The 7,736-nt window shown below is 40.7% G+C and overlaps 1 protein-coding gene and 1 long non-coding RNA gene across 7 annotated transcripts in view; one reads left to right on the top strand and one right to left on the bottom strand.

Annotated features, from left to right (window-relative positions):
* The window catches only part of LOC116090248, a 12,652-nt gene extending 10,575 nt beyond the window's left edge, over nt 1–2,077 (top strand). The window contains exon 2 of the long non-coding RNA XR_004118624.1: nt 1,943–2,077. This is a non-coding gene — a long non-coding RNA (uncharacterized LOC116090248). The remainder of the gene's footprint in view (nt 1–1,942) is intronic.
* Nucleotides 1–7,736, bottom strand: part of LOC116090245 (sodium channel protein type 2 subunit alpha) — a 173,977-nt gene that overhangs the window by 76,662 nt on the left and 89,579 nt on the right. For 2 of the 6 annotated variants that reach the window (XM_031370460.1, XM_031370458.1), the window contains exon 1: nt 1,212–1,343. The exons of the other annotated variants lie outside the window; for them this stretch is intronic. The gene's annotated coding sequence lies outside the window, so the exon portion shown is untranslated. Of the gene's footprint in view, nt 1–1,211; nt 1,344–7,736 lie in introns of those variants that run through there. 6 annotated transcript variants of the gene reach the window in all.

The raw sequence follows: 7,736 nt of genomic DNA, 5'->3' as shown, positions 1-7,736 counted from the left end.
TCTCTCTCTCTCTCTCTCTCTCTCTCTCTTTCTCTCTCCATTTTCTTTCTTTTTACTTTTCCTTTGGCTCAATTTAGCATCTTTAAGAGTTTATTCAAAACCATGTTATCTGGGAAAGAGCTCAGGAAATCCTGCAAGGCCAGGCTGTGGAAACAGGTAGAAAGCAAGGCGGGGTGAGGAGATGCAGGAGTCTCCCGGCTGAGGGCTGCGTTTGGAACTGCTGGCAAACTGCACAGGAAGGGACCAGGCACCTGCCAGCATAGGCAGGAAGTCACTCACATCAGAGGTCTGGAACTTGGGCCTCCTGGCTTAGCAACCTGCTGCCAATGCGTGTAATTGATTCCTAATTTGCAGTACCAGAGGAAACATCACAGAGAGATACCATATTTCCAAGTCAGAGTCTCATTTGATAAAATCTAGCAGAATAGTGTAAATATCCATTCCAGAATGTGGGCTTGAAAAAGTCTAACAGTTTCTCTTTTAAAGCACAGTCCCTGTAATATAGGATTTTGTGATGATATATAAACGGGCTTTAAATGATGTTCAAATCACATTTTATTAAAGTAGATAACTTGACAGTTGTGACTGCAAATGTGACCTCAGCCAGTTACAGGAGTTTCTATGCTATTTAAAGAATAAAGAAAAAAAAATTGACCCCAGAATGCCATTTAAAATCACTTCATCTATTTCTTATTTTTTCTTAAAAAAAAATCCATTTTAACCTCTACAGTACAGAAATGAGTTGCCACTGTAATATATGAGATACCTCTTCTAAGAGTAAAACAAGTTCCCAATTCCTTTCTGCAGTGCACACCTGGCTTAAACACAAGCAAGTCTGAGCAACATAAGGTGCTGCAAAGCTTTTATTAATTTTTTTTTAAGTTGACCAGCACCTTTCAGGCACCAACTGTCAGATTGCCCTGTCAGCATCACAGGCTCTCCAAAGCATCCCTCATTTTCCTCTCTCATCCCCAGAGGCTCTCATGCCTAGCGGTAAGCAGGCACAGGCATCAAGAGAATCCTTTACACGTTTAAGGGAGAAAACTGCCGTCCCCATGCCTGGTGTTCTAGGGGGACAGACATGCTAAAACATGCAGCCAGCAGCTTCAAAATGAAAGTGGTCCCCCTCTAGATTCCCCCCAAGGGATTCCACTGCAAAGGTGGAGAAGCCTCACAGAGAGCAAGCATAGTTAAGAACAGGAACACATTACCCCTGAAGAAGCTTTTACAGAGTTTTGGGTTGGTAAGCTGGAAGGAAGAAGACTGCAGCTAAAATTCCATCATGCATTTAAAAAAAAAAAAAATTTTTTTTTTTTTTCAAATTCTCCTTTAAAGACCACACCTAACTTCCTGTGAGAGGATTCTGGTAACTGAAGTAAGAACAGGCATTTCCTGTGTGGGGACTACAAAGTGACATTTTTATAACTGCCACTAGAGGGCTGGGAACTGTGAAGAAAAACACCTTCCTAGAAAAACACTGAGTACGCAGCAGCCGGCCTGCGGCAGCCCTAAAGCATTGATGGGTGGAGCCCGGAGGAGGGTCTGTAAGCCGCCAGGGACACAAGCTCAGAGCTGAAGATCTGCTGCGAAGCATTCTGCTGACTGGCCACGCTTCTGTTCAGCCCGTTTATTTTCTAAGCCAAAACGACATTTAATCAAAATAAATAATTCAGAAGTAAAAAGAAGCAAATAGCCACGGGTTAAAGATTTAAATCCCTATAGTGCGTTACTGATTCTGTTAATGAAATAACATTAATGGACATACTGTACACAGATTTGGCATTACTCTCCTTTCCAGAATATCTGGGGTCCAATAAATTTAATCATTGTTGATGTAATGAAGAGGCAACCTTTTCGCTATGCACTACTTAAGTTAATTTTCTCCAGTGTAAAAAAAAAAATTAATTTGATAATGTAAAAAGCTTTCTTCCCCTCTGACTAGGTCATTGAAAGGAAACCAGGGGGTCTGGAGAGACGATCCTGGATAATGCATTTGCCTCCCATAAATGACGACGTCAGTTTGGATGCGCAGCCTCCACATGAAAAGAGCAGGCAGACACTACAGCCCACCTACAATCCCAGGGCTACAAAAGCAGAGATAGTGAATTGATAAGCCAAGGTAGGTAGCCTACTTAAAGGAGTTACCTCCAGGTTCACTGAGAGACCCTGATTACCAAGTACAGCAGAGAGCAGTCAAGGAACATACCCAGTGCCAGTCGCTGGCCTCTACATACAAGCACATGCGTTCATGTTCATTTTTACCCAAATACAAATACACACACACACACACACACACACACACACACACACACACACACATACACACTGAATTATACACCATATACAGATGGTTTTCAACCTTTCTTACTCTGTGACCCTTTCATGAAGTTCCTCATGTTGTGGTGACATGAAGAGTATCTGATATGTGACCCCCAAAAGGATTACCACCCACAGGTTGAGAATCACTGCCCCATATTCATACATGCACACCCCAAAGGAAAAAAAAATCCATAAGAGAAAAAAAGCTATGGGGGGGGGGAGTAGTTCTGACAGGAAACTGGGACCATAGCTAGCACTCTTTCAACTAATAACATAATAAGAATGGAGGACCTACTATGTGCCGGTCACTGAACTAAGATGCCTACCTGAACTGTCCTATAACTTTCTCCCCATAACACTTTCCTAACTTACATTTATTTGAAAAGAGAAGAGTCACAATGAGATTAGAAAAAGTCACAGGAAGTCATGCAAACACAATTCAATTTTTGTCTGACAACAACAATCTGCATCCTTTATATAGTCCTGAAAAGAAACATTCATGCAACCTAAAACCTAGAGAGAACAGAAACTACAACTTAGGCAGGACTGCAAGTTTGTCCGCCTTGCCAGCCTGACTGGATTTGGAATCGCAGGAGACACCTTTAGGCATGTTTTTGTTGGGTGTTCCCAGGGAGTCTTAAACCAAGGAGGATTCACACTGGATAAGGGAGGTCCTGTCCTATGCAGGAGAGCCCTGGATTGAATTAAATGGGGAAAACAGAGAAAGCCAACTAAGTGACAGATTTTTCTGCTTTCTGACTAGTCACAATGTCCCCAGTGGCCTCGTGGTACTACCAGCACCAGCACCTGCCATCAAGGCGTCCTACCAAGATGGATTGTGCTCCTTCTTATATCAGGCATTTTGTAACCTCAAAGAGTAGTAGCTAATGCAGGTTAATCTACCAGAGCTACATATTTGTGCATTTGTGGTCTAGTTTGCAGTAGAGATTATACATTTTGAAATGAAGAAGGGAAATCTAGCCAGAAATAGTATTTTACTCACTGAGAAAGTGACTCAAACTGGTTGTAGAAAAAGGAAATTAAAAAAGAAATGAAAAGAAAGGAATGTGTTGGCTTGTAGTTTATTGTCTAAAGCTACCTTTATAGGATGAGTCAGGACCTCAACTGACGTCACTGATGAAGGGATTTATGGAGATAGGTCCTACACAGAGTCCAACCTGCCAACCTCCCAAACTCAAGTGTAATAGGAAACAATAACATTGCCACACACACACAGTTACACACACACTATTACACACACACACACACACACACACACACACACACACCAAAACCCAAAAATACTGTCATCTCTTCCAGTCCCAAATCTACATAGGTTCTAAAGGACCACTCTGTAAAGTGATGTTTCCAATTAATTGGCCTTCTCTAAGCCACATGCTTTGCAACAGAAATTCCTCCTTTGAAACGTGTGAATTATAAGATAATATTGGTGAAACAGAATTGATGAAAACCAGGATGGCAGGGTGGAAGTTACCTGGAGAGACAGTTCTGCTGTTAGGAGCACTTGCTGCTCTTCCGGAAGACCTGAGTTTGGTTCCCAGAGCCACCTTGGTGCCTCACAGGTCTCGTAACCCCAGGTTCAGGATGTCTGATGCCCTCTTTGGCATTTCGCACATACACCCAAGCATGCATGCGCGCTCGCACATACACCCAAGCATGCATGCGCGCACACATACACACACACACACATACACACACACAAATAAAAATGAAACAAATCTTTACAAAAGAATTTTGATTAGTATAATAAGGGATATATTAATATAAATATGTACTTTAGCAATATATTAGTTGTCAAATTTCAGTACCTGAAAATTTGGCAAGTAACAATATCAATATCAGAATACATACACAGTAGCCTGAAGATTTTAAACTATATTCATTTGTATCACTCTTTATGCAGAAGATTTTATAATAACTTTTAAGGTAAGGCATTATTTTTTGAAAGACTCATAAAATACTGGAGAGACAATATATAAAGAAGTTAGGGAAAGAAGAAAAAAAACCTTAGAAATTGTATTTCTAAATTCTGGTATTGCTCTATTGCTAGCTCTCTTTCAATGATTTCTTTCTTCTGGGTTTTCGAATTATAAAAGAAAAAAGTGGATTGTGAAGGGCTGGTGAGGTGGACTAGACATGGCTGTGCTTCCCTGTAATCACCTGCGGGGGAAGGTGAAAGTAGGAGCTTCCCTGTGGCTTCCTCAGTAGCCTGCTGAGCTAATTAGGCAAGCCCCAGGTCAGTGAGAGACCAAGCCTCAAAAAGAAAGCAGGAGAATGGCATTTGAGGCTCAACAGCCACGGTTGTTCTCTGCTCTCCACACACATGTGCACATAAACCTGGACACAACAAGTGCATGTGAACACACTCAAACACTTACCTGCACCCATAGAAAAACACACACACACACACACACACACACGCACACACACACTCACACAAAGGGACACTGATGAAGTAAAAATGTAAAATTAATCTGCTATTAAACAGAATGATATAAATAAAAGTGATACATATGCACTTACATAAAGGGACAATCATAAAAAACAAGCCTACGTAATAACTATTGCCTAACTAATTTCTCTGCATAAGAATCAGCATTTATATAATATAATAAGTACTGTAAAGATCAACATAGAAAGAAAATGACTGTTATTATTTTCTGTAGATAAGAATGGAGTAATTGATAATTAATAGCTTGGAATAACTTAAAGCCCTAGAGATTTTGGCTCCCAGGGTGAAGAAGATTCAGAAAATCTGAAAAATACAGTTTTTAGCACTGTTTTCAAATAGTGACTTAGTTTTCTTCAGTATATTAGAGTAATGTGTGCAGAAACTTAGATAACATTTGTTAAATCTTATTTAAAGTTTTTTTTTTTCCAACAGATTTCTCAAGGACTTTTGTCCTGAGGTTTGAGCCTGTCCTCCTATGCTTTGGAGTGGTCGTCTGCTGGGATTTTGTTTCCTCTCTTTATTCAGATTGAATTCAGCCCTTTTCTATAACTAACAATTTCCCCAAGGGGGAGAAACTTCTGGACAATCAGACTTTCATGTTTTCTGTGGTGGATTAGGAAAAGAGTACAATACAATATCAAAAACCAAAGTATAGTCTGTAGCAGTTGAAAAATGTCATTTTTTTCCTTTTTTAATACTAGATGTATTATAGCATGAGACAAATTCCATTTCAGTTCTTTGTGTTCATATTATATGTATTGAGAATGTTTAAATTAAAGCTAAGCATCTTTTTATGTTTATTATATCCTTGAATATAGCTTGTTTTATTTAACAGAAATGCTTACCATGATGAACTCAGAGAAATTTGTCAATTTAAAAAAAAAAAACTGTACATGGAGTTTTTCTGAAAAAGTAAATTATAAAGGGAGATATTCCAGACTGGAGAGATGTATCAGTAAGTAAAAGTCCCAGAACCCACGTAAAAGTGCAGCATTGTGGTGCCCTCTGTAAATCCAGCACGGGGCAGCTAAGATAGATGTATTTACTAGAATTTCAAGTGAGGCAATCTGGCAAAAATTCCATAGTCTAGGTTCAGCGACAGACCCATCCCTCCAATATAAGGCAGAAACATGCCCAAAGTTAATCCCTGACTTTCACAAGTGTACACAGAGGTGATTTAAGCCTCTGCATGTGTATACACATATGCGTACACTAAATTGCACACACACACATACACACACACAGACATATGTGACCTCTCTCCTGATCTTATGGTTTTTATTTGCTATTTAGTGCTACGTTAACTAAAGCAGGAAACACAGGGTAAGCATTAAGCAGCACTTTGATTCAAAGTGGAATTGTGTTTCCTGTGTCTCTCAAAGAATTCAATTTACTCTTCCCTTGAACCCCATCCTCTGACTAATGTTGTGATAGACCTTTCCCTCCAGTGAATTGCAGTCTCGACATCTGAGCGCACCTGGGTTGATTGTGATGAAAAGCCATGGCTCTTGCTTGCCTTGGCATTGGCAAGCTGGAGTGCATCCTCAATTGCACCCTGGCCTGCCTCTGTGCCCCCCCTACCCCAAGTTCCAACAAAGCTAGCAACAGTACAACATGAGTGTCTTCCTATTAGCAACTTACTGTTCTCCCTGGAGGGTGACAGTGATCACTGGGGCAGAATGGGAGCAGGGAGGCTGAACAGTTGGGAATACCAGGGGCAGGAGCATAGATTATAACATGGAGGTCTTACAGACCCTGCCAATCCAGCCCTAAGAGATCTCTCTCAACCAACTGCTCTCTCTCCCTGGTTTGTTTTTTTTGCCTCATTAGTGGAGGAGCCAGCTTAATTTAAAATGTAAGACAAACTGAATCACTAGTTTATTAAAACTTCTGAAATGAAATTCCATTTTCCTAGGAAAAGCCAAAGTACATATAGAGCCTCGTGCTGGTCTCTCCACCAGCACTACCGCCTTCTACAATCTTTTCTTTCCATTCACCGTACTGTTCTATAGGGCCACAATTCTCCAAGAACTCAAGAAACAGCCTGAGCTTATACACATAAGCTGTTTTTCTCATTGCCTGACACACACACACACACACAGAGAGAGAGAGAGAGAGAGAGAGAGAGAGAGACTCTGACACAGAGAGAGGCAGACACAGAGAGACAGACAGAGACAAAGAGTCATTTACTTGGTTCCTTCCTCTCATATGTCATAATCTTTGCTTAGATTTTCCTCAATGATGATTTTTTCCCCAGCCATACTGTCTAAAATTGCAAACCATCTGCACATGTTCAAATGTACACTATGATAGCACCTTCCTCCTTCTTTCTCTCCATGGTTTCATCTGCTACTATTACATAGTTGAACTGTTTTTGTCAATTCTAAGACAAAGTTCGCATCTAAGGTCAGTTATTCCAGATGCAGTTCCTAAACGCTGTTAAGGAAGTTACCCTGGAATGAGAGTAAGGTATGTAAAGGAGTTTCAGATATGGATGAAGAGGAAGCCAACCAAAAGGGACTTCCAAACCATGCTGGGACCTTCATGAAATTGTCATACCCAATCATTTGCTTCCTATGGAAGAAGTAGAAACTCCCAGGCACTTTCACATTTTGACTAAGTATAGAGATTCAAATAAACCAAAGGCAGTTCTCCAAAAAAGTGACACAGTTACAGCATTCTGAACAAAGCCGCTAGCCTATACCAGAGAGACAGGAGATCACAGTAAGAGACAGAAAGAACCATGGCGGTCCTGAATTGGGCAGAGCAGTATGATGTGAAAACAAGAGCAAGATTTTCTTCTTTTGGTTTTTTTGTTTTGTTTTTTGTTTGTTTTTCGAGACTGGGTTTCTCTGTGTAGCCCTGGCTGTCCTGGAACTCACTCTGTAGACCAGGCTGGCCTCAAACTCAGAAATCCACCTGCCTCTGCCTCCCAAGTGCTGGG

This window comes from Mastomys coucha, unplaced genomic scaffold (assembly GCF_008632895.1).
Source record: "Mastomys coucha isolate ucsf_1 unplaced genomic scaffold, UCSF_Mcou_1 pScaffold15, whole genome shotgun sequence".
NCBI classification, from domain to species: domain Eukaryota; kingdom Metazoa; phylum Chordata; class Mammalia; order Rodentia; family Muridae; genus Mastomys; species Mastomys coucha.
The sequence above is the reverse complement of the archived record's forward strand: the minus strand, read 5'-3'. Positions and strand labels throughout refer to the sequence as shown.